We start from the raw sequence: 26,565 nt of genomic DNA on the forward strand, positions 1-26,565 counted from the left end.
CAAGAAATGAATTCTAAAGGAAGTACTAGATGGTGCAGTGAAATTTTTAACAGGAAATTTGTAGCCATTTTCCAGAGATAAGTGACTGACTTATCTCTGTTAGAGAAGATACAGTCCTTCAAGAAAAGTGACTAACAATCTGTAGGGAAAGCAGGCTGATACTGTCTGTGCCTAGTGACATAACCAGAAGAGCCTCAGCTTTCTTCTCTTGCCATTTTCTTAGTTCCACCTTCAGTGGAACACCTTCTCTCCCTGCACTTGCCCTAAATTCTCCTGTGGGTCACTGCTGCCTTCAGATCTTTCTTGTGGCATGTGCTCCCAGCCTCCCACAGCTATCTCACCTAGACTGTCTCCTTTACAGACAATCCTCTCTTGTCTAGAATGCAGTGTTTCTATAGCCAACACTGCCTCCCAGTTACACAGTTGGCCTTGTTTTCATTTTACTGCTACCCCTCTCACATGTGCCTCCTGGTGTTTTATGAATTTGTGTGTAAAGGCACAGAGGGAGGGAGGGAACTGGAAACAGATTAATTGGGTAAACTCATTTTGGAAAACTGAATTACAAGACAAAAACAAGTTTTGGAAACCTAAATTGTCCACATTATAGGTAACTTCTTCCAAAAATTTTGATTGTATGTGATATTTTCTTTTAATTCCTTTATATAAGGTCTGGGGGCATAATTCACAGTGAGAGTCCCCAACCAAGCCTAAAACAGGGTCCAATCCCCAAGAAGTTCAAAAATTCACCTAAAATATAGGTGTGTGTGTGTGTGTGCGCGCGCGCACGCGCGCCAGTCCTAGGGCTTGAACTCAGGACCTTACACTGTCCCTAAGCTTCTTTTGCTCAAGGCTAGTACTCTAACCTTTGAGCCACAGTTCTACTTCTGGGTTTTTTGGTAGTTAATTGAAGATAAGAGTCTCATGGATTTTCTTGCCCTGGTTTGCTTTAAATAGCAATACTTAGAGCTCAGCCTCCTGAGTAGCTAGGATTACAGGTGGAATCCACCAGCACCAGGTTTTTACCTCAAAATTTTAATAAGTAAATAATAACTCTTCCATCACTACACCAAGAAGTTACTGAAGGGCATCAGTGTGAAAATATTGTACATTAGAATGCTGACTTTATATTTTATTTTTAAACTAAAGGAATCTTGACAACCTTGAAGTCTATTCAGTAATCCCATTTTCTTAGTCTATTCAGTAATCCTGTTTTCTTAAGTATGTTTAATTAGATTTGAGGAGAAATTAAAATCAGATCTTTTTAAAGTGAAAACTTACAAGAAAGGAAATGTAGTGTTGCCACCAGAGCTATGGCCTTCTTGGAAAAAAGTAACTCTCTAGTTCAGGGTCAGAAAGAAGTATACAAAGAAGCCCATATTTCTGGTGTTCTAAATCTAGCAAAGCAGGAGCAAATTGCTGAGGTTTTTTAAACTCTTAATTTTTTAAAAAATTTTATTGTAAGGATGATGTACAGAGGGGTTACAGTTACATAACTAAGGTAATGAGCACATTTCTTTTTTGAACAGTGTTACCCCTCAATTTTTCCCACTTCCCCCACCCTGACTCCCCTTCCCCCCAAGTTGTAAAGTTCATTTCCAACACAATGTCTAGTGGGTATCACAGTTGCATTGGTTCATTTCTGTGATCTCCCTTCTCTTCCCCTAATCAGATAGACTTATATACAAGACAAAGGGTACAGAAATCAAAAACAGTGACAACAGGGAATAAACCAAAAGGGGATAAAAGAAAAAAATAAGTAACTGCAAATAGTACACACACACACAAAACCCTCTTGTTTCCATTTCTTGGAGTTCCTTTCAATAAACATCATTTTATATGGTCATATCCACATAACCATTGAGCTATTGTGTTCCTTGGTTTAGAATATCCTAGACATATTCTAGTTGTTACACATGAGGGGAAACCATGCAGCCTATATTTCTTTGCGTCTGGCTTGCTTTGCTTAACATAATTTTTTCCAAGTCTTTCCATTTCCTTACAAGCAGGGCAATGTCATTCTTTGTAGTAGAGCATAGACTTTCACTGTGTATATATACACCACATTTTCTTGATCCATTCATCTACTGAAAGACATCTGGGTTGATTCCATATCTATGGTTAATAATGCCGCAGTGAACATGGTTGTTCTGGTAGCTTGAGTGTGGCCTTGTTTGTAGTCATTTGGATAAATGCCCAGGAGTGGGGTTGATGGGTCATATGGGAGCTGTATGTTTAGTACTTTGAGGAGCCTCCATACTGTTTTCCAGAGTGGTTGAACAAGTGTACATTTCCACCAACCATGTAATAGCATTCCCTTTTGACCACATTCCCACCAGCATCTATTATTATTAGTTTTCTTGATAATGGCCATTCTAACTGGGGTGAAGTAGAATTTCAATGTAGCTTTGATTTGCATTTGTTTTATGGCCAGAGATGTTCAACATTTCTTTCTTTTTCTTTTTTTTTTTTGGTTTTGGGTTGAGTTGGGGTTTGGGGTTTTTTGTTGTTGTGTTGTTGTTTTGTCAGTCATGGGGCTTGAACTCTGGGCCTGGGTGCTGTCCCTGAGCAGTTAGATTCTTATATATCACCCTGTACCAGAATCAATTCCAAATGGATCAGACCTTAATGTAAGATCAGATACCCTGAAAATATTACAGGAAGGGATAGGGAATACACTAAAGCCTCCTTGGCACAGGTGGAAACTCTCTAAGATCCAGAAACACAACAAATCAAAGAAGGGCTGGACAAATGAGTACATAAAAAGTTTCTGCATGGCAAAAGACATAGCTAGCAAGATAAATAGAAAGTCCACAGATTGGGAGAAGATCTTTACTAAACTCTTAATTGTATGTAAATTTTATACTCATAAATAAAACGCCTACACAGCCCAAAGGAAGCTCACTGAGCTCTGAGACCTGGAGGGGCTGGCCTAGGCTTTGAATGCAAATACTGACAGCTGAAGTCACTTGTTGGAAAGTCCACAAACTCTGGTTACAGCTGCATTTGTCAGTCGCTTTAAGGGAAGTGTAATCAGCCAGAGAGATTAATTTGCATCTCAATTAGGAAGGAGTTGGGAGGAAGCACTAGGGTCTGTTGAGGGAAGGTTGTAGAAGAAATCTCACCGAGCACAAAAGCCTCCTGGCGCTGGTTCTCCAGCTGAGTGGAGGACAATATCTGAGGTTTCGTTTCCATAGGGACCAGAAGCCTGCTGGGCCCCAGAAGAATCTCGGGTTTGCACCATAATCATTTGGTCATGATGACACAAATTCCACTGTTGTTCCCAAATACATTTTGCTATTAGGAAGCTGTTAGAAAAGTAGAAATGGTCACCATGTCAAAAAGCATCCAAAAAGATATTTGCTGACCCTACTTACCTTTTTCATAGCACTGCTAGGATTTCTAGGTATTTAACATTTACTAATGTCTGGATATTGAAAGAGCAAATGGTCATTCCAAAAATGACAATATTTATTTAGCATTTTGATAAGTTACTTTGGGAATGACACAGCTTCAAAGGGAGCCATCATTCCTGATTCTTCCACACTCTTCAGTAGTAGACAACAAGATTATGAATTTCAAAACATAGGCAAGGAAGAAATGTAGACTCATTTGGCCCACCAAGCATAGATTAAAGCCTGACCAGTCCTAGCCAATAGCCCTAATAAAAGTAAAAGTGATATCCCTAACCTCAACATTGAAAAGGACAAAGTAGTATAAAATTTTCACTCAAATATCTACCAAGCATTTTCATAGACTTCATTATTGATACCAGACAGACAGGTCTTTTGTTTTTAGAAAAGTTCTTCATATTCTCAAAATTCTGTACTAGAGCTCAGTGAGAATGGGGGCTGTTTGATAAAATCCATGCCAGATTATTAAATTGTAACCAGAAAAGGCTCACCCTTGGCATTTTTGGAGGAACACCTATATTTCTGTTTTCTTTTTCTTTGTTAATTCATTGGTTTCAGCTTAAAGTGACAAAGCAAATAAAAAACAACAAGGAAAACAAAAGAAAGAAAATCTGAATCCCACTTTATACACTGTTACATACTGATTGAATTCTCTTTTTTTAATAAATTGTAAATTTGTCTTCCCATTCTGGAAACGGGAAGGAACAGCTTTCTACACAGCCTCTTCCAGTGCCCACAGACTGAAATAACACATTGCAGCAAGACATCAGAACCTCTTAATCCAACATTAATCAAATTTCAGTTTACTAATTATCTGTCCCACTTTGAAAGGAACTGAATGCTATAAACAGCATCCACAGAACGTTTAGTAGACTCTGGGATTATAAGCATATTTTGAAAGTGAGACTTTCTGTTATTCAAATCTCTAAAAAGGATAATACATGCCTTATTATAATAAGAGATTGTGCAAAGCCAAAGAAGGACAAAGCAAGCAAGTCCAACTGGTGATCCCTTCTGTGCTGTGTCTGCCTTAGCATACTCAGCTAGCTCCCAGCAGGTTTCCCTGCTAGAGTAATTTGCAATACAAGGAATTTTTTTAAATCAAAGCAGAATAGTTTTGTGTGTTTTTTTTAATCTGTGGATGAATACAACCAAATGCCATCATGTTAGCCTCGGAAGGGTGATATCCTTTCTAGTTTACTACTTAGGAATCTTATCAGCCTAAAATGGGCACATCCTTCTGTGTTGTATTTCTGGCATCTTTCTGTGGTCCTGGGCTTTGAAATCTTTACATACAGACCATTCAGACCAGGGCTGGGGGAGGGCAGGTCACTGGGAGGATCGCTGCTAGTACCTGCCTCCTCCCCTCCTCATTTTCAGGGTCCAGAGTGCTACTGACCTGGGAATCCACATGTGCTTTAACGTGTATGTTTCATTTTTTTATGTGCCTTGAACATAGCCAACTTGAGAAATGAGCATCTGTGTTAGTTTCCAGTAGAGTATCATGCTCATAAAATGCTATGATATTTTTACATAGCCCTTTTTCTCCGGACATTCCTCTTTATCCCCAACAAACCCACATCTGGTATTCTATATGTTACAATGAGCCTTTTGTAATTGTTTCATTCAAATCACAAAAACAAAATGTACAATTTTCAGTGGCTTCTGGTTTTTATCTTTTTTCAGCTTTTTTCTTCTGATGCTTCATTTCAGTCTTCTATCTTCCTGAGATATAAAAGAGTACACATTGTCTGTCCCTCTGTTGTGCTCATGCCTTTAAACTCCTTAGTACAAAGCTTTGGTCTTTCATCCACCCACAATTAATGAAGGGATTGCCTCCTAAAAACTAGGAGTCTGCTTGTCAGGGAGTAAGCCAGCCCTTAAGATGCCAAGTCCCTGTGGTTCTCCCTTCATTTGCCTATGAAGTGGGATGTAAGTACATCAGTGCATCCCAGCCTTGAGGCAGATGTATGCCTGGAAGTGCAAAGTCTCATACCTCCACAAAGGGTGAGGCAGGCTAGCTGGTTGATGGGATTCTGAATTTATAAGCAGAGTTCCAGAATTCCCCCAGGGCCTACTTTTCAAAGGCAAATTAGTATGTTTGCAACTTGATCCCTGGGCAACTTTTGACAGTTGTTCCAAGAATAATAAAACAGATGGACAGAATAGATTTTGGGGTCTCCTTCCAAACTGCCATCCTCAGTGGAATTTAAAGGAGGTGGAGAGCCGATGGGGAGAGCTGCTGCTACTTACCACTATGTTCAACCTTTCACACCAAGAACCATATAACTTTCTCCCTGAAGAAGATGGAAACTGTCATCAAATTACGTTTTCCTGCTAAGAGTTCAGCTTGGCTCTGAGGAAATAAACAGGATGTGTATTTTCACACAGTTTTAGAATTATACGAATTGAAGTTTGTAGAAGTCAGTTTATACTGGAAAGAAACTCATGTTAATATGAATATCAGGGAAAATGTTAAATTAGCTTCAAATTTAAGGAGTATTTTCATAACATTTTTAACCCCTTGACGGATGTGCCTCTTCCAAGTGTATTAGAAATATGTATTCATTTGTTTAGAAAAATACAATTTATGTCTCAAACAATCAATATTCTCTGTGTGTATAACATGTACATATATTAGAAGACTGTATCAGGAAAAACATTTAAATTGTTGGAATGACAAAAATAGATGATTTCTGTCATTATATTGTATAGGTTTTTCAAATGCACTTAATTTGTGAAGAAAGTTTGAATAAGAAAGACCTTCCAGATAAACTACCCCATTTTTAGTGGAGATTGTTGATGTTGGTTTAGCTCAGGACTTTCCTTTTGTTATATTAGCTTCCTCTAAAAATTCCTGTACTCAATCACTACTTTACCCCAGGATTTAGACTGAGCAGCCAGCTCTGTTCTGGAGTTTCAGAGCTGACTGGGACTGTGCAAGCTAGTACTTTTATATGTATACGAACTGAATGAATCTCCATGTAGATCCAGTATTTAACTGAAAATGTCATTAATGATTCAGTAAGTAGGAAACTTTTATTTATTTGGAAATAAACTTGGAGGAACATCCAACCTTTCTTTGCATCTCATGTTATACAGCACTGGGCCCTTGTGGGAAAGATTGTTTTAGTTTTTTCATTGAGGGGAATCAAACTCAAGGCCTAGCCTATGCTTAAGCAAGTACTCTACCCCTGACCTATATACTTCAGCCTCTCTGTGAGCAATCAAGTCTTGATTCTCATTGACAAGAGTTCTCTCAGGGAAGACTCGAGGATACTCTCTTCCTTGATGCAACAGTAATTTTCCTACAGGCATCTGATACCAGATAATCTTTAAGATATTCTTTTGTTGTAATACCTCCATTGGATGTAGCCAGTCTCAGATACTTTGAAGTTTCAATTTTGAATGAATAACTAGTTCTTTGGTTTGGAACAAGTATCTTTTATCTATGTCCTTATCTACAAAGTGAGGAAAAATAATCTCTCCGATTTATTGTGAAGATTTATGGAATGAAGTATCTGTAAATTTAGTTTATCCATAAAACATAACTGGAACCCTGCTGCCCCTCACTTCTTATTGGGTTCAGCCATCCTTGTCATGACCTAGACTGGCACATAGCTTCCTCCCACCCTACCTGCTTTACTCCATTCTCTCCAAAAAAGTCCAGCTAAACTGTCCCTCTAAAACTTGACATTAGAACATAGAGTGCCAAATCCTCCAATTGCTTCCCATTTTCACCTATGAGTAAATCTGTAATCTTAATATGACCCATAGGCTGAGCACTGGTGGCTCACGCCTGTAAATCCTAGCTACTCAGGAAGCTGAGATCTGAGGATCATGGTTCAAAGTCACCTCAGGCAGGAAAGTCCATGAGACTCTTTTTTCCAATTATCCACCAAAGCCAGAAGTGGAGCTGTGTCTCAAGTGGTAGAGCAAAGGAACTCCCGGATAGCACCTAGGCTCCCAGTTCAACTCCATACCAGCACACACACACACACACACACACACACACACACACACAAAAAAAAAAAAAAGACCCAAAGACATGCTAATCTCAGGAGCTGTAGGCTCAGTGTAGAATTCTGCCACTTCCTCTCACCACTTCTTTATCTTCATAGATAGCTCCTTCCTACCTGTTATATCTGTTTTAAGGTCACTCATGAATGAGAAAGTTCTCTAAAATAGTACCCACGCACTTGAGTAGTCACCACATTTTTTTACTGAGTTCTATGTCAGTGCCTCTTTATAAATTTACTCTGTCAAAAGGGTAAAGTTTTTGTTCATTGTTGTACCTCCCTCACCTGAAGGCCAGGAATAGAAGGAATAGACTTAGCAGAAGGTGCTCACCATAAGAATATTGAGGAATGAATGAGTGAATTTGGGAGGGTAGAGGTGGGCTTGGCTTCTTGCTCATTCTGTATAATCAAAAGTGGCTGCACTGCCCCACCAGCTTCCACCAGAATATCTCAGGTCATAGGCTCTATGGGTGCCATGTGCCATGGGAACTCTGGGAAATCATGTCTTTGTGGCTATGGCATATTCTGTAAAGTGCAAAGATTAGTGACATTGTTCTCAAGGAGCTTCCTATCCAAACAGGGATTGTCACCAAGAGACAAGGTAGGAGGCAACCTGTGCTAAATGAAAGGCCTACAGTAGTCCAATGTCAGGCCATCCAGACACAGGCTACTAAGGAGAATGATGTCCTCAGAAGGCTAAACATAGAGCTCCCGTACAACCCAGCAGCCCCACTCTTGGGCATCTACCAAAAAGACCACAAACAAGAACACACTAAAGCCACCAGCACAACAGTGTTCATCACAGCACAATTTGTCACAGCTAAAATATGGAACCAACCCAGATGCCCCTCAGTAGACGAATGGATCAGGAAAATGTGGTACATATACACAATGGAATTTTATGCCTCTATCAGAAAGAATGACATTGCCCCATTCATAAGGAAATGAAAGGACTTGGAAAAAATTATACTAAGTGAAGTGAGCCAGACCCAACAAAATATGGACTCTATGGTCTCCTTCATAGGGAATAATTAGCACAGGTTTAGGTTAGTCACAGCAAAGGATCACAAGAACCTAATAGCTATGCCCTTATGAACACATAAGGTGATGCTAAGTGAAATGAACTCCATGTTATGGAAACAATTGTTACTTCACTGTTGTAATTACTTTAAACCTGCCATGTGAAACCATAGCTTCTATTGTTGACGATCCTCTTGTATCCCCTTCCTGTGGTTGTACCTGCACTATCACTGTATCTCATCATCTGAGTACACTGGATACTGTATATACTGGTATTAGAACTAGGGAAGTGAAAGGGAATATCAAAATTGAGAGACAAAGGACTCCAAAAGCAATACTTGCAAAACCATTTGGTGTAAACCAACTGAACAACTCATGGGAGGAGAGGGTAAGAGGGAGGGGGAGGGGGAAATGAAGGAGGAGGTAACAAACAGTACAAGAAATGTACCCAAGGCCTAACGTATGAAACTGTAACCTCTTTGTACATCACTTTGACAATAAATAAGAAAAAAAGAGAGAGAACAATGGTTTCTAGCTGCATTTTCAAATTGCTGACATAGTTACTGTCTCTGATCAGTCTCTTCATCTGTGTGCTATCTATAAATTAATAAGGCTGGAAGTTTTATGATTCCATGAACTTTGGTTATTTGTTTTACCAAAGGATATTCATACATTAAGTACAACTGATTGTATAAATCAGTAACCTGTTCCAAAGTGCTCTTGTGAGCAAGCTCTGGGTGCGTAGCATGCCATTATGGTCTGGAGGTTGCTGTTCTTCATTTTATCCCAGAGGAAGGAATGGAAATCAGATTGCCATAGTTCTCATCAGCAGGCAAGATCCTGCCTCAAATCCACTGCCTGCCTCCCAAATCTTATTAAATCTTCCCTCCAAAGTCAAAAAGACTTTCAAACATGCCATTTAGACATGAACATTTTGACTGATTTTAAAACATATACAGGTTCTACTTTGCTAATTCATGATGGCATTATAAAGTGCAATGAAAAATAAGGATTTTGAAAGGATGTGATAAGGATGAAATAACTAATAATTTGAAGTATGTTATATTTGATAACAAAATTGTTTCACTCTAAATAAGGTATTAATAGTATTTTAGTGTGTGCAACACACATCATTTTTATAACTTTGCTTTAGTAGTTTTGTGATTTAGTGATTTCAAGGGACTCCAAGCTGGGTTATTTTAATTCTTGGTTTCTTAGCTGAAAATAAGCAGGCCGATACAGATTGTAGTCTTGACCTACTGTATTGTGATAGTTCATAATCTGTATGCATTTTTAGCCTCCAGGCCCACAAAGATTCTGGTTTACATTTTGCTGGAGATTTTCATCTTCTTTAATGTCAGATCAGTTTTCAGGTCAGTTGTCACATTGGTGGGTGTGTGTGTATATATTGCTGAGGATAGAATCCAGAGCCTCTCACATGTTAGACAATCATTCTACCACTGAACCACACCCCAGAACTACACAGTTACATTTTTATCAACAAAATGATTAAAAGGTACACTAATTATTTAGTGGGTTAAAAATAGCTTACAAAATTTTGTTCATGAGAGAGCTTTCTGAGAATATATGCCACCCTCAACAGTAAATGCCTATGGTGAAGACAAAATTTTCTATTATTTCTATTCAAGGTCTTCTTACTGTGGCACATTTCTTTCCGATGGCAGTCATTCTCACTCACTGTCAAAATATTTCCTTTAGGGAGCAACTAAGGGCATACAGCTTACCAGAACCTCCTAAGTTTGTCCCCTACCCCCACCCCCGCCTCCCTAACCTCCACCCAGTCTCCTTATACAGCAGCCTGAGCCCATCTGTCACATGTGAGTTGGGTAGGATACTGCCCTGCTCATGCTTAGTAAGGTCAAGAATAGAGTTCTCCAGGGAAGCTTGGGCCCACTGCCCCCTCGTCTAAGTTGCCACTCCCTAGATGCTTCCTGGCTCATTCCTCAGCCCACAGAGCTCTCCCTGGCACCTCTGTGCAAAGCTTACACACAACTGCACACAGATTTCCCAACACCTCCTCTGGCCTACCCATGTTCTTTATTTTTCTCTACAGTCCTGTCACCCTCTAATTGACTATATAAAACACTAATTTTCTCAGTGTTGTGCTCATTGAGTTAGGATAGAGGTTTTTGTCTGATTTTTTTCTGACTTTTGCCTCCAAGAACAATAGTAAAGATATTTAGTAAAAGGGTATGACAGAGGCATCAATCAGACCTGGCCTGGGATAGAGATAGACTGTGCTGATGTTTTCTAAGTGAATACCAATCCTAGATACAACCATAGCACCTGGCACAGAGTAAATATTAATTCAGTAAACACTTGTTGAATGAGTACATGAAGTCATCCACTTGCCATTACAAAAAAGGTCATCAACTTTAGAACATTTGTCTTTCAATTAAAAAAAGGAAACATGAATGGTTCATCTTTTATGTTCATCAGCTTTTATAAGAAATTTCCTGTAAGATAAAGGGCAAATCTTCATGTAATATAACAGATTTTTCATTACCATGCCCTGCTCAGGACAGTAGATGGATTGCAAAGATGATGGCATTTATAAAATGATAAAAATTTAAATTTCAATCCAAGTGCTTGTGGCTCACATCTGTAATCATAGCTACTCTGGAGGCTGAGATCTGAGGATTTCTATTAAAAGCCAGCACAAGCAGATAAATCTGAGAGATAAAATTTGAAAGACCCTTATCTCCAGTTAACCAGCAAAAAGCCAGAAATGGCAGTGTGGCTTAAGTGATAGACAACCACCTTCGAGCAGTAAAAGCCAAGTAAGTGCATGAGGCCTTGAGTTAAAGCCCCAGTAGCAGCCCCCACACACAGACACACACTCCCCACAAAAATTAAATTTTCAGTATCAGACTGTTATTATATTCTGGTATTTCTCATTGTTCTAAAGGTATAGGAGCACTCCTTCCTCCCTGTTTCTCCCCCTCCCAGCCATGCTGATTGATATACTAAACCTGACATAGGACAGTCTGAGAGATGACTTAGCATAGGACAGTCTGAGAGATGACTTAGCATGAAGTGCTAATGTCATGTGATGTGGTAAATCTCAGAAAAGCTTAACTTTCCTTATTTGACAATAAGACAAATATGAATAGGAGTCTAGCATTGCCATCTCATACTAGAAACTACGAACCTACAGGATAAAAATCTACAAACTTTTTGGCAGAGATTCATAAAGGAGAAATTGAGGAAGGAGGATCTTGCAGATTCTGCGGGTTGTCTGGGTCCCACAGGTGGTTCTTCCCCGGGCATCTCTCATGGCTAGTATCTATGCAGGCACAGCTAGAGCAGCTAAGAGCTGGCCAGGCATCCTTCACCCCACAGCCTCTCTGTGCGGCTAGCTCAGGTCTTCTCACAGCAGTGTAACTTCTTTCTTGGCTATTCAAGGCTTCAAGAGACCCACTGGAAGGACAAAGCTTTTCAGTTTCATCTTCCATGAACTAGAACTTAGCCAAGGCAAGTTGCAAAACCAGCCTAGATCCAAGAGAGGACAGAGTACCAGCCTGCCTAGGAAGGAAAGGAGAAGGGCATCAGCATCCAAGCCTGTCGTTGACAGGTGATACCACACTGGCCACTCTGGTTAGGATGTATTCCACTGGAGAGTGACCTGGTAAGCTCCTTGAAGCAAAGCCTATATCTTATTCTTCTTTCAGTTTCATCATCCAGCACAAGAACTCACCATGTGTTAGTTGGATAGAAATTTTAAAATGTAAACATTTTAAGGAATTTTTGATAAGAAGAAAGTAAACTCTAATGTCATGTATTCAATTATACCATAAGACATCTTTACAATATACATAGGTGGGTAAAATGGGTACTTCAAGTTGTTAGCTGTTTTTTGGGTTTGTTTGTTTGTTTGTTTGCCAGTCCTGAGGCTTGAACTCAGGGCCTGAGTACTGTCCCTGGCTTCTTTTTGCTCAAGGCTAGCATAGCACTCTGCACTTGAGCCACAGCGCCACTTCTGGCCTTTTCTATATATGTGGTTCTGAGGATTCAAACCCAGGGCTTCATGTATATGGGGCAAGCACTGTTGCCAATAGGCCATATTCACAGCCCCTATTAACTGTTTTAAATAATGATTTAACCCAAAAGAATTTAATCACAAAAGCAATAAAATTTCTATGTCCATAGAAACATGCATTAACAGGGGGTTTTCTCTTCTTAGCTTGATTATTTTGTGTTCCTTATTTTCCACTTCAATCTGCCTTCATTAATCCTTGATTAAATTTTATATAGCTTTCAAGAATCATGAGTTTTAATGGACTTCATAATTTTATTTTATTTTTAGATAAATTTATGTTTTTATGCCCATGGGAGTTTGTTTGCACAAAATCTTTTGAAAGCCACTTAAATTGCATCATTGCATTTTCCACCAGGAGAAGGTCATTTGGGACAAATTTTTAAATTTTCAGCTTTAAATGGGGCTAGAGGTCATCTTTCAGTGGAGAAATGGTTCTTGCCTTCTGTAATGACAGCTTGCCTTCTAGTGTTGGTGAATCTCTCAGATACTAGAGGGACATTATTGAAGATGTATCCATATTGCTTTGACAGCTTCTTGACATGGCCTCTGGCAGTTCTCTGTGGCAATCCTGCCTTGGGTGAATGTAGACTGTCCATCCTAGGCTACTGTTTCCATGTGGTTTTGTTGTTATTTGGTTTCATATAAAATATTACATGTTTATTTTAAACTTAATTCTTACCTTGAGTATGCAAAATACAAACTCCATGACATGTTCAATTTTTACTTTGTAGTTTATGAATATACAAAACAGAAGTTTTCTTAAATTTATATTACATATTTATTAAGGCAAGGAACTATATAGAAAAAACACATTCTGTTTAAGGCATACTTGGGAATAAACCATTGTACAAATTATTGCACATCTGAAACCGCAGTGCATAACAGACTGTCTGCATAAAAAAAAATGTTCAAGAAGTAAAACAGGTCTGATTTACCTGAATTAGATCATACATGTAGATTGGAAGACAAAAACACACGGGGCACCACCACTGCCAGTGCCAGAGGTACAACAGGGCTTTTTCCAGGCCATGTGTTTTTAAAAAGCTGGATGTTTCACAAGACACCTTGGTTTCTCTGGGAGATCTATGACCAGCTTACAGGAAGGAAATGTCAGCAAAACTCCAGCATTTGGCCCTGCTCACCCATCTCTGTAGTGTCCCCATGCACATTACAGTAACCCTCATAGGTGGTGTGAAGGAGTGCTGACCCTCATTTGGAAGCACAGCCCCCCGCTGGAGCAGGTCGATACTCAAGCTGTCTGTCTCCACTGCTTACCTTCCTTTTGCACAGCAAGACCCTTCTGCAGGGAGCGATCGATGGCTCTAATCTTCGGCAGCCTGCAGCAAGTCATGCGAGGCAGAGCGCTTAGGTGGCATTACATGGACCGTGGAGGCAGCAGCTTTGTGGCTCAGATTTATAGCACCCTTCCTAGGGACACATTCCATTTGTAATGTGTAGTTCTGCTCATCTCTGCTGTGGATTATTATCCCTCTGAAACTTGATTCAGAGAGAGGGATCCTACCTAGACGAGTGTGTGTGTGTGTGTGTGTGTGTGTGTGTGTGTGTGTGTGTGTATTCAGTGTGCATGCATGTACATATGTCCATGTGTGAATTGAAGGCACATGCATGTCAGTTCTCTTTTTGTGCTGCTTCTGACCACCACTTTGTCTTGGAAAATTGCATTATACTTTTGAATCCTGTGTGATTATTGTTTCTACCCTAGGAATTTTGTGAATATTAAAGCTTTTCTGCCTTTTGAATCTTTCAAATTCCAGTGACCAAGGGCTCTCTTGTTCTGACATCTGTACCATAGTACATAATAAGATGGGTCAGCACTGATTGTCACTCCAGTCTTTGAATAGCTGTGCCTACAAAAGAGACTCAGAAATGAAAACTTGGCTCTCCCAGGACTGCTAGAGTGCTTCAGGAGTCTCCACTTCTTAACTTGGGCTTGAACAAGCAGTATCCCCTGAAAGAATGATGGGCAGTTGAAACACCTCTTATTTTTCTCTTTTTGCAGTACTTGGGTTTGAACCCAAGCCCTCACACTTGTTTGGCGAGCCCTGTTCAACTTGTGCTACAACCTCAGTCCTTTGGTTTCTATTTGTGTTTTGAGATAAGGTCTCTCTAACTTTGCTGAGCTGGCCTCAATTCATAATCCTCCTACCTCCACCTCAATAGTAGCTGAGATGCCATGCGTGTGCTACCATAGCTGGCCCTTTCATTTCTTTCCTAGCTTTGCAGTCCTCACTTCCTTGTGTAATCTGATTTTGCCTGTAGGATTTAGGATACAGTATGTTAAGGGCTGGATCTAAAGAAGACAAATACAAAAGAAACAACAATTACAAACCAAGGTCAGCCTTGGCTACTATTGTATGCTTATATTACAAGCAGCAGACAACAGTCACAAATAGAGCTGCAGTCTAATGCCTTCTCACAAGAGTTTGGCAGCTGCCTGCCTGGAAGGGAGGACTTAGCCTTCCTCTGAAAACCCAGTCTTCCAACTTAAAATATGCCTGAATTTATCGAGAGTTTACCCCTTTTTACAAGAAGGCCCTTAGAATGTTTAAGATTCTACTTCTCCTTCTACTCTCTCCCTGCCTTTGTACCCACTGAGACAGTGTCTTGTTATGTTGCCCAAGCTGCCCTCAAACTTCTAGGCTCAGTCAGAATTCCCCTCTCCCTTCACTGAGACTACGGAATGTACCATCACACCAGGCTTATCATACTTCTTCAAACCCAAGCCCAACATTCCTGATAAAGAGTTTTTATTCCAATCTCCACAGCCTTTTTAAAAAAAAGATCCATGGCAGGTCATCTCATCTTGATGCCACTTTCACTGATCTATGCTCCCCAGGCTTCTGCATCCTTTTCTGTTTTTCACGAAGTAGAGATGTCACCTTTGGAGATGCTGTCAGTTGAGCTTAGCTTTAGCATAAAGACTCCTAGGAAACAAGTATGAGACAATTCCCTCTCCTATTCCTATACATACAAGTCCTAGCACATACAAGTATAAGGTGTGCATGCTGTGGGAGATGATCAGTAAAACATCTTCCTTAGAGTTTGAAAAAAATATTAACAAATGGGCTGGGAATGTGGCCTAGTGGTAGAGTGCTTGCCTAGCATGCATGAAGCCCTGGGTTTGGTTCCTTAGCACCACATACATAGAAAAAGCCAGGGAGAGTATATTTACACACACACAAAGAAAGAAGTAGCCAACAAATTCTAATCATCCCAGGCATACTCCCAGACACCAATTCTGAAAATGACAAGTCCAAAAGCAAATTTTTCCTTTGTTTTCTCATTCACTTAACAAAACATTCATTGACCATTTCCTGTCTGCCAGATCCTTGCTATGGCCAAGGGTGAACAGACAGAAGGAATTGGGCTTGTCCTCTAGGGACCCTTGGTGGAAAACAGACAGTTTAAGACAATGGGCATTGCATCTGGGTTCCTGGGGGTTGGTGGAGAATTCAGCCCCAAGTTTTAAGGCACCCAGTTCCAAGGAAAAGTGAGCAGGATTTATAGGGACAGTAGGAGTATCCAGAAAAACAGAATGCCTTTCAGCAGAACAGAGCCTTCAGTACTGGAATTACTAAGGAACTTAGAAGTCAGGGAACTCCAGGTGCTGCGAGGAGCCCAAACTCAACTCATCATTAAGGAATCTTGCCTGGGACTCCTAGAGCCTGCTGCCACTTCTACATCCCCAATCCACCCCCACTTCCATATTTAGACCCCTTGATCTTGAGATACGCTGCTGCCTTCTGTTGTGGGAGGAAAATAACACCAGGAGTTTAAGCAGCTCATCCCTATACTCTGGTCCCTAGAGAGACATAAGTTTACTTATCTTCACTAACACCTGCTCTGTCCCCAACACCAAGGCCTTCCGCACCTGTATATTCAATCCTGTGGCCCTTACAGCAATCCTGGGAGGAAGGTGAAACTGTACTGAGTTTTATATGTGCAAATGCAATTCAGTGTCTTCTAATACAATCTATTATGTCCTATATTTTATTGTATTTGAAAAATAGAGTCAGAAGTAGAAGCCCAGAGAGGTTAAATAACTTGCCTGAGGCTACACAGTTATGTGAGTGGTGACTGAGATCTGAACCTAGTCACAGCTGCTCCACGGCCTCCTTTCTGCTGTGCCCCATTGCCCAGTGAATCTCTTCCCACAGGACCCAGGCACTTTGTGTGGACTTACGCTCTAGGGTTCTGTGCAACTTCTTTAAGCTTGTTGGCTCTGCTAGGGAGATTTATAACTTGTGATTTACAGCAGATTTTGATTAACTACAAAATACCCATATCTCTTTTAATGAGACCAAAGGCATGAATGAGCAGATTCTACTCTGGAGGCTGTTGTGGGAACGCACCGACATTGCCCTGGCCCCTTGGAAGGCCAGCTTTGTCGCCAGGCTCATTAGCATCGGAGCTCCTCGCTGGCCGTTGCCGCTCGCTAGCTTACCAGCTGTTCCTGCTGCTTGGTACAATGTCGGATGTGTTCAGCTCACTGGGTTCCTGTCCTCACAGCCTGGAGGAGACAGCCCTTCCGCTGGGGATACCCACGTGGCTGCCTGTCAGCGGTGGCACCGAATAAAGTAATAGGCCTTCGCATGGCATATGGTGTCTGGATTTGTACAAGATGCAAAACTCTTATGCCACTAATGCAGGATGACTCGTAGCATTGCTGATTTTTCAGACAAAAGCTGACTTCCACACCCACACTTTTAACCCCTCCGGCTAAAATGTCTTGAGTCACTATGTGCCAGAAGGATAGTTTCTAGGTTGCTGTATAAAATGTGTTACAGTTATCAAGAGACTATAGAACATCTTGCTTGGCTTGAGTTGAGGTTATTTTAAATTTCCATTCACATTTTTCCCTCCAGTGCAGGGGAATTTTTAACTTTTAATTCCTTCATCACTTTGAAAGAATCAAATTGATTTTTATAAGCTATTAGAAAATTAACCAGAAGGTACTATTTTAGTAGAACAGCTGAAAGTATTTATTTGAAGTTAAATATCTTTTTTTAAAGTTCTGTAGAATGCACTGTGTCCGTGACATATCAATTCAGATGTGGAACATTTCAAGCTTTTCACATTACAATATTTTAAATGATAAGAGAAGGCTGATCATTTTGAGGAATACTATTACATTGTCTCACCTTGTCTACTAAATAGTACACTGAAATAACCAATTCTACCAACATGAATTTAATTATAAATTTATATTACAGTGGCCATTTTCAAGGTATAAAGTGAATTCATGGGATCTTCTTTTTTTTAAAGTATCTACTAAGGTTTGAGTCATTTGTGCAAATAAATATCTAAATTTAGTCAGATTTTTATATACTAAAATAAGGCACTAGTTATTTGCACTTATATAATCAGGCCTCCCTTTGAATTAGTGATCAAAATATTTGTTATTTTACAAATAACCCCTTATTGAACATTTTATTTAAACATTCGGAGTCAAGAATTGCCAGCATAAAATGATTATCTTAATCACTGTTGAACTTAATTATGAACTTAATCACTGTTTCATAGTCTAAGAGCTTTTGCAATCAGAACTTGATGATTGAATTTATAAAGGAACTTCAACCAAGGTAAATAATACAGAATTTTAAAACAGATTACTTTTTGCAACCCCAGAAGGTTTCAGGGGTAGGGTGGAAAATATAGACAACAACTTAATAATATTTCATGTGGGCTTCATTTTAGAAGCCAATGTTTTTTCCTTTCTTATCCACAGATACAAATTCAAGAGTGCATCTAACTTTTTTAAAGGGGAAAAGGGGAGGTAGTATTTAGGTTTGAACTCAGTGCCTTACCCTTACTAAGGAAGTACTTTTGCCTATGAACCATACCTCTGACCCTAATTTTTACTCCTTATGTTTTAATAGTGTCTCACTTCCTGCCTAGGCACACACTTGTACACAACCTGAGATCCACCTATGTTAGTCTTCCCAGTAGCTAGCTAGGATAACAGATCTGAGCCACTGCATACAGCTTTTTCTTTGGGAAGTGGTCTAACAAACGTTTTCCTAACCAACAATTTCAGTCTTCCAAGTAGCTCAAATTATAGGGATAATCCACTGGCTCCTGACCACATTGAACTTCTTATAATTGGCAATCTATTTTCAGTAAGGGAAACAAGAATATTTAAAATGCTTAAATATGCCTCACTTTCTATATCCTCTCTCCCTTTCCTATTGGAAATTGGCTGGTTTGTATTTAGTGGGCCTAAAAATTCATTAAGCACTTAAAATGTACCATATTTAGTATGCATGAGAATTTCCAATTTTGCTTCCACTGCTGTTGGATGGGGAATATGATCTACTACTGGCATTTGTATTTTATTCTATTTCTGCTCATTTTCATTAACTGAGACAAAATGCAGTTGAATGGTCAAATAATTACAGAGGGGAAGAAATAGTCTCTGCTGAGCCTGAGCCAGTTAAGTATCTAGATGAACTAATTACTGTCCCATCAGCCAATGGACCCACCACAACCTGTATCATACAGGCCAACCAACTTGAAGGCTTTCTGCTGATCCTCACTTGTCATATCTCTTTTGACAAAAGTATGCGAAACCACCAAAATGACATAGAAATTTCATTTGATTTTAGCATGACCTATCATTGTTTCCAACAGGCTCCTAGCCTTGAAACTATAATTTTATAACTAAAGATTAAGATCAAAACCATAATAAATTTCATGAAAAGCATTCCCATTTTGCTACTGTTTATACATGCCTTGTATCTAAATACATTCAGCTGTGACTAAGCAAGAGCACTAGTGGCTCACACCTGTAATCTACTCAGGAGCCTAAGATCTGAGGATCATGGTTCAAAACCAGCCTGAGCAGGAAAGTCCATGCGACTTATCTCCAGTTTAACCACAGAAATGCTGGAAGTGAAGTTGTCGCTCAAGTGGTAGCGCACTAGCCTTGATTGAAAAAGCTAAAGGACAGTCCCTAGGTTCTGTGTTCAAGCCCCAATACCAGCTTTAAAAAAACAAAAAGCACTAAGCATATTCTCAATGACATATTTCTCTAGAATCTAGCCCAAAATAAGCACCTAGTTGATAATACATAGTGACACTGACAAAGAAATCAAGATTTAGTTATATTATGGTAAAGTTTCTGGAGTTTGAAAATTAGACATTTGTGTATATTTAGGTTTTTTTTTTGCAATATTCTACCTTTTTCTAAAATACATTTGAAAGTGCTTACAGAAAGGCCTCATATAATAAGAAAGGAAACTGAAGTGAAAGAAATGAGAATCAAACTAAGAGTATCTTAAACCATAACAGCAATAGTAGTGACCAAGATAACAGACAGGAAATCTCTACTAACTACTGCTGACTTCCGAAGCTGGGCCACACAATAGGTAGCTACCACATGTGCCCTCACTGTTGTTGCTATTCCAAAATTTCCTGTTGATGAAATTATACCACATCTTAGCTGGAAAACATAAGAGTAAAGAAGTAATTACTAAAGAAGTAATTTTCTCCTGCCAATAGATATCTTTGGAGTTCTATACAGTTCATGACCAGCACAAGCTAATTTTAGGGCCCCCTGTATTCCCCACCCCCTTAAAAAGGTAAGGGTTGCATAGTTGAAAAGTAAAGAATTAATTGGTGATAAATAAAAAATATAAAACAATTTTATTAATTCCCACATCTTCTGGAAAGCTGCTTTTACTAACTAAGCCTTTTACTTTAAAAGGCCCAGGCACCTGACATTTTGCATCTGTTTTTCTGTGAAGATAAAAGAAACCTGAGTGTCTCATTCTCAATAATACACTTTATGTGGCAAAAACTTTTCCGTTCTGTTCATTTCCATGGCCAGACATTTTTATATTATTTCCCCACTGTCATTTCATGCTTAATTCTTTGTAGAATTGTAAAGGTTTCCCCGCCCTAGGGATGGTCTGGGATTGAATGACCTCAAAGGCAGGAAGATTAGATACTTTCCCCTGGTTAGATCTTCTTGTTACCATGTTGCAGGACTTGTTGCCTATAGTCTAGTTCTTCTGGCAGGTTTGTTTACTTGTGATCACTATGTAATCATTCATTTTATGGAGCCTCATTAAGGACTGCAAACCTCTGTCCCAATTTAGCGCCATTGGAGCGTAGGTAGCATCCATCTGCTCCACCAGCACTGTTTAATTAATGAACTTCTTAATTTGCTCTTTGCCTGTAAAAAGCTTTCCTCTTCTCAGGTTGTTGAATGAGACTTGCATTCCAGGTTTTCGTGTTGAGATTCTAGAAAGCCCTCCATAGTAGGTGCTAATTGTGGACTCAATGAACTTCTGTTATGCCTTCTCTTGTTGGCAGATTTACTTTTTCCTTCAATATGTATTCATAAAATTAGATCACTTTCTGAGTAGCAGATTAATGACAAATTTTTATCATTTTTCTCTTAGATAGGAATGAAGAGCCACTTATAAAATGTATTTTCTTTTCATGCCAAAAAAAAACCCACATTTAATTGCTATTTTCATTTTTATCTTTCTGAAATTATAGGAATAGTGGAATAGCAAAATGCTATTTTTCAATGTCTCTGGGTTAGAGAATTGCCTAAGAAACTTTGTTGCCTAGATTCTACTAAAATAATATAGTACTAATGGAATTTTCTGTTTTAGAAAATGATAAGACTTCAGTAAAGTATCTTCTTAACTTAGCATCTATTTAAATTTTCAGTGTGTTGAAAACTTGAATCTGTAGTTAAAGGTGTTTTATTTGTTTCAGGTCACAGATGGATAAATTTAATTTTCTATGGCAAATGGTAGCTATTCAACAAGCCATGTTCATTTTCTTAGGCACCTGTCACACACTTAAGACCAAGTACATATTCCTAATTTTTTTCAATACTGTTTGTATGGGTATTAGAACTGGGGAAGGGAGAGGAAATACCAAAATTGAGAGACAAAAATCAAAAAGACATACCATCCAAAAAGCAACACTTACAAAATGATTTGGTGTAAACTAACTGCACAACTTTTAGGGGGATAGGGGAACGGGGGGGGAATGAGGGAGGAGGTAACAAGTAGAATAAGAAATGTACTCACTGCCTTTCATATGAATCTGTAACCCCTCTGTATCACACTTTGACAATAAAGAAAAAAAACTTTACATATGTTTCATGGTCCTCTCCTAAGGACTATTTAGTATTGAGATCTAGTCTATACTGTTAAATGTTCTCAAGTCCTAGAATTTATTTCTGTTCCGCATTATGATAAGATATCTTACATCCATATCATTGCCAACACTCTTCAATGAAATGCCAAGTCTTACTCATATAATGAAAAAAATTTTAAAGCCTAAATATTCCAGCCCCAACAAAATGGAGGGTTTGTTGGTGATGGTGGTAGTGGTGGTGGTACCAGTCCTGGGGCTTGAAGTCAGGGCCTGAGCATGGTCCCTAAACTTTTTACTCAAGGCTAACACTATACAACTTGAGTCTCAGCTCCACTTCCAGCTTTTTTAGTAGTTAACTGGAGATAAGAATCTTGCAGACTCGGGGCTGGGAATATGGCCTAGTGGCAAGAGTGCTTCCCTCGTATACATGAAGCCCTGGGTTCGATTCCCTAGTGCCACATATATAGAAAATGGCCAAAAGGGGCGCTGTGGCACAAGTGGCAGAGTGCTAGCCTTGAGCAAAAAGAAGCCAGGGACAGTACTCAGGCCCGGAGTTAAAGGCCCAGGACTGGCAAAAAAAAAAAAAAAAGAATCTTGCAGACTCCCTGCCCAGGTAGACTTTGAACTGCAGTCCTCAGATCTCAGCCTTCTGAGTAGCTAGGATTACAGGAGTGAGCCACCAGCACTCAGCTGAGAGGTATTTTCCATTGTTTTGTTCATTGTAAAGCTAATAAATTTGAAAAAAACAAACTGTTAACATGTACATAAATGTAGAAGAAAATGAAGATTTAGAAGAGTAATTAGAATCTGAGCCAGGGAGGATTACACCATGTCTTTCTTCTCTGACATTGTAGAACAGAATATAATGAGGGATGAGGCTCATTCTTGGAAACTTCATGGCTACAAGGCAGAAATCATCAGGCTCTGTTGATGAGGCCTAGTCTGGAAAGCTAAAGAGGGCCATAGCCTATGCCCTCAAAGGTTCCATTAAAAAAAAAATTATCATGACAACAAATTAGAGACAAATTACAAGATGAGCTCCACACTTTGTTTCACATACTGGGTTGAAGTACATGAAATAAAATTGCTAGTATTTGTTTTAAGACAAAAAAGACATTTTCATATGGTTTGCTCTAGTGTTCTGAACTTCAAAACCATGTAGTATATAATGAACACTAGCTCCATTTTTGTCTGCATGAAGTACTGTAAGAAAGGGTAACTGTCTTGGTACAGGATACCTGCTAGGCCCAGGGCTGCCTTTTCAAGGCCACTCTGGAGACCCTGCTGCTACAGGTTGCTACATCTTGAACGTCTTGGTTCCTCTTTGAGACCATTAGCCGTTAGCCTTGTATTTCAGCTGGTTTCTCTGGGCACTCTGCCCAATGAATGCTATTATTGCTCTGTTCTATCCAGTGCCTTCTATTCTGCTATTGTGAAAAGAGCTTTAACATCAATTAACAAGTGAGTGAAATTCATCTTTACCTAGGATACTTATGAACTGCCTGCCAGGCTAGCAAATTCTCCAGCTTAGATAGCTATCACTTTATGGTGCTGGACAATGGATAGCCCCCTTCATTCACCACCTCTGGAAAAAAATAAATTCAAAAACCTTTATTTTACTGCCATAAAAATATAAAATTATCTTTGGGTACAGTTATCTTTGGTTTATGTTCAATTTTATATAAATATTAAATTCTATTCCTGAGTGATGACAAATGAGATTTCAAGCCAAAATGTGGCAATCAGGCACTTTCAGAGCAGAAATTGGCCTTTGCACGTTTCCTATATGTGTGGCTCTAGCCAGTCATTCAGATAGTTTACCATTCCCATCCCAGCAGAGCTTCTGACACTCCTAAAATCATCAGGTCTAATGGAATGTTTGGCCTGTTGTAGACCCGAGCAGGCCACATTTGTATCACCAAGGGCAGTGCAGAATACTTCACTACACTTCCTCTTGGGTGGTAAAGCACTGACTTTCCAGAGTCTTCTCTCCTCTTTTGTTTTTATTTTACTTTAATATAAGACAGCTGTACATAATTATAGGATGCACTGGAATATTTCAGTCTTTATGTGCAATGTATACTGATCAAACAAAAGTAATTAGTATTTCCATTTTGTTATTTCTTTATATCTCTCTTCTTTTCCTCCTCTTCCTACTCCTTTTCCTCTTCTCCCTTCATTTTCCTGCTCTTCTTTCTTCCTCCTCTTCCCTTTGTTTTGCTCTTATTTTGTTCTCCTTTCCCTCATCTTACTTTCAAAACCTAGTTTGCAGGCATCATGGCTCACACCTGTAATCCCAGCTAGTTGGAAGGTGAAGATCAGAGGATCTTAGTTTGAGGGTAGCACAAAAGTTAGATGGTCCCATCTCATTCAGTAAGCTAGCATAGTAGATCACCTTTATAGCTACTCAAGTCCAAAGGTAGGAGGAACACAGTCTAATGCTGGTCCCAACAAAAATGCATGACCATATCTGAAAAATAACTAAAGCAAAGTAAGGCTGGAGGTTTGCTCAAGTAGTAATGAACCATACTAGCAAGTATAATAAGGCCCTGAGTTCAAACCCCAGTATAACTTCATCACACACACACACACACACACACACACACACACACACACACACACACACACACTTCTTTAACTGTAAGAATTGTGATGCTTCAAAAAAAAAAAAAAAAAGAAGATTGGGGCTGGGGATATGGCCTAGTGGCAAGAGAGCTTGCCTCGTATACATGAGGCCCTGGGTTCGATTCCCCAGCACCACATATACAGAAAATGGCCAGAAGTGGCGCTGTGGCTCAAGTGGCAGAGTGCTAGCCTTGAGCAAAAAGGAAGCCAGGGACAGTGCTCAGGCCCTGAGTCCAAGCCCCAGGACTGGCGGGGGGGGGGGGGGGGGTAAAAAAAAAAGTGAGTTTCAGCATATGGTGGCAGATTATCAATCTTTTTTTTTTTTTTTTTTTGGCCAGTCCTGGGCCTTGGACTCAGGGCCTGAGCACTGTCCCTGGCTGCTTCTTCTTCTTCTTCTTCTTCTTTTTTTTTTTTTTGCTTAAGTCTAGCACTCTACCACTTGAGCCACAGCACCACTACTTTTGGCCATTTTCTGTATATGTGGTGCTGGGGAATCAACCCAGGGCTTCATATATACAAGGCAAGCACTCTTGCCACTAGGCCATATTCCCAGTCCCTGAAACTCACTTTTAACAATACAATCTTACTAACTAGAAACAGACATCCATTAGCAACCCAAGGTTGTTGTCACTTTAGTTTTTATAAACAACATATAGTTAAGGGAAATATAAAAGTTTACTGAACACAGCTTCCATTAGTTGGAGTGAGAGGTGCCCAGGCAGGAGAGAGATTTTTTGCTCTGAAAATGCACTATGTAATTTAGTCATTTGAAAAAAAAAATATCTCTTACCAAAAGAGGATACTCTTGGGAAAAAACTCAAAGGCACAATATATCTAAGTGCCTCTTCATATTTAGATCCAATAATATACATATTGAAACGAACTCCACGATATGGAAACAAGACTTTTTTTTCAGTTTTTGATGATTCTGTATTTACCTTGTTTATGGTGTATTCATGTGTATATCTTTGGGAAGGTGAAGGAGAGGGCACAGAACTGGAGGGAAAAAGGGTGAAACAGTGTAGCAGTGGAGCTCACTGGACATTGATGAAAATGAACTATACAACTTGTTGGTAGAGACAAGAGGGAAGGATTGGGAACAGAAGACATTGTATGAAAGGAAATGGACTCATTACCTGACTCGTATTTGTAATCCCTCTGTTCATCAACTCTGTAATAACAAAACAGTAAATTACTTTTAAAAAAATCTCTCTCAAAGCACATGTGCATGGCCTGATACTACCAGAGTACCCCAATTTGGCAATGTCATTAGCACAGTTTCTCAAAAATGCTGATGAGCTGGGTTAGCAGTGACTTATACCTAAAATCCTAACTACTCAAGAGGCTGAGATTTGAGGACTGAGGTTTGAAGCCAGACCAAGAAGACAACTCTGACTTATTAACTAGCAAAAAACAAAAAGGAAAAAGCCAAAATGGAAGCGTGGCTAAAGTGGTAGAGCACTTGAGTGAGAGTATGAGGGGGAAAAAAAATGCTCATGAGTTCAAACCCTTAAAAGTTTCTTCCAGAACAGTTGCTGGATTCTACCATTGTTGTTGTGGAGGGGTGGGTGCTGGTTTGTTGCTATTTTTTCCTGATTAGTATGCTTTTGTACATTCCTAAAATGGTAAAGACATTGAGCAAACCAGGTAAATCTACTTACCATTAATATCACACTAAAACATATCTCAAAACCCTGTTTACAAGTCAGGGTCATCTTTCGTGTTTTGGAACGAGGCAGAACAAAGTGCTGTTGGACTAGTGGCCACAGGGACAATAGCCTACATGGGTATGTGGATTGATTACTGTGCTTTTGTTTGAAATTTGTAATGAGTTTGAGGAAGCAGCCCTTGCAGCATGTGGTTGAGCAAAGCCAGGGTCAGGTCACAGAGAATATATTATATATCACTTTTCATCCAGAGTGGTGCCCCAACTTCTTCAAAATCTTCCTTCCAACTTCCTTACTTCCTCAGAAGTAAGTGGTAATGGTGGGTGTGGGGATGGAGAAAGTGCTGTATAAGGTCCACACAATTATTTGGTACATGATAGAACAGATAGATATGTTTCCCATATGCTTCTTATCAGTTGTCTATGGCCTTTCTGACTGTATTGGTAATTTTTTATGGCTTGTGAATTTGTTATAATTATCCAAATATCCTTTGGCAGAAAAGTTTTTTTAATCTTATATATACCTCATTTAATATATTTGAATACATGTGTAGGACAGAAGGTTTTCAGTTCTGGATGAAAGGAAATACACGTGGGTTATTTTAATAAATACTGCCTTGGGCT

At 39.4% G+C, this 26,565-nt stretch overlaps 1 protein-coding gene and 1 long non-coding RNA gene across 2 annotated transcripts in view; one reads left to right on the forward strand and one right to left on the reverse strand.

Annotated features, from left to right (window-relative positions):
* Ralgapa2 (Ral GTPase activating protein catalytic subunit alpha 2) overlaps window positions 1-26,565 on the forward strand; it is a 304,413-nt gene that overhangs the window by 234,772 nt on the left and 43,076 nt on the right. The gene's annotated exons all lie outside the window — the stretch shown is intronic.
* LOC125353203 lies at window positions 505-25,689 on the reverse strand. The gene is made up of 3 exons (XR_007211288.1): window positions 25,357-25,689; window positions 6,341-6,345; window positions 505-516 (listed from the first exon to the last, which is right to left on the reverse strand). It is a non-coding gene; the product is annotated as an uncharacterized LOC125353203 (long non-coding RNA).

The sequence above is a fragment of the Perognathus longimembris genome, chromosome 6 (assembly GCF_023159225.1).
Source record: "Perognathus longimembris pacificus isolate PPM17 chromosome 6, ASM2315922v1, whole genome shotgun sequence".
NCBI classification, from domain to species: Eukaryota; Metazoa; Chordata; class Mammalia; order Rodentia; family Heteromyidae; genus Perognathus; species Perognathus longimembris.